This window comes from Myotis brandtii, unplaced genomic scaffold (genome assembly GCF_000412655.1).
Source record: "Myotis brandtii unplaced genomic scaffold, ASM41265v1 scaffold179, whole genome shotgun sequence".
Classification (NCBI taxonomy): domain Eukaryota; kingdom Metazoa; phylum Chordata; class Mammalia; order Chiroptera; family Vespertilionidae; genus Myotis; species Myotis brandtii.
In genome coordinates this window covers 1568438-1569664 of record NW_005356635.1, presented here as the reverse complement: position 1 = coordinate 1569664, position 1227 = coordinate 1568438, and positions in this window count along the sequence as shown.

Below are 1227 nucleotides of genomic sequence, written 5' to 3'. Positions count from 1 at the left end.
TGGCTCGCCAGGCGTGGCTGCTGCACAGTTGCCCCAGAGGCGGGTTTCTGGGTTCCCAGGGAGAGCGCCCTCCACACCAGACTCCCAGGGAGAGAGGGGTCACCTGGAGCAGAGCATACGTCCTGTGCAGGGCTCGCAGGGTTTGTGTCTCCGATCCTGCCCTCAGCAGCCCTAACACTGTGGTGGTGGGGCTTGGTTCTGCTGGGTTCAGGGCCCCCCTGCGGGTTTGTGTCTCTGATCTGGCCCCCAGCAGCCCCAGCGCCATGGTGGCAGGGCTTGGGTCTGCTGGGTGCCGGGGCTGCTGGGTGGCAGTCCTTTGGGTTTGAGTCTCTGATTCCCCCGCAACCCCAGCACCACGATGGCAGGGCTTGGGGCTGCAGGTTTGTGTCTCCAATCCTGCCCCCAGCAGCCCCAGCACCGCGGTAGCGGGGCTTGGTTCTGCTAGGTGCAGGGCCTGTGGTTTTGTGTCTCTGATACTCCGAGCAGCCCCAGCACCTTGATGGCGGGGCTTGAGGCTGCAGGGTTCCAGGGCTGTGGATCTGTGTCTCTGATCCGGCCCCCAGCAGCCCCAGCGCCGAGGTGGTGGGCCTTGGGGCTGCTGAGTACAGGCCCCCCCTGTGTGTTTGTGTCTTCTATCAGGCCCCCAGCAGCCCCAGCACCAAGGTGGTGGGCCTTGGGGCTGCTGGGTGCTGGGCCTGCAGGTTTGTGTCTCTGATTCTGCCCCCAGCATCCCCAGCTCCGTGATGGCAGGGTTTGGGTCTGCTGGGTGTTGGGGCTGTTGGGTGCCAGGCCTGTGGGTTTGTGTCTCTGATCCCCACAGCAGCCCCAGCACCATGATGGCAGGGCTTGGGGCTGCATGTTTGTATCTCTGATCCGGCCCCCAGCAGCCCCAGCACCGCCTCAGGGGGCTTGGGGCTGCTGGGTGCCGGGCTCCCCTGCATGTTTGTGTCTCCAATCCGGCCCCCAGCAGCCCTAGCACCAAGGTGGCGGGGCTTGTAGCTGCTGGGGCCTGATGGGAGACATAAACACACAGGGCTTACATCAGGCTTCGCTGCTCCGGCCCCGGAGCCGTCAGGCTTCGATCCGCCGCTTGGGGCCTACGTATGCAAATTAACTGCCATATTTGTTGGGTTAATTTGCATAAGCTCCTGATTGGCTGGTTAGCGTAGCGAAGGTACAGTCAATTTACATGTTTGTTTATTATTCGGTAAGATAATCCCATAAAGC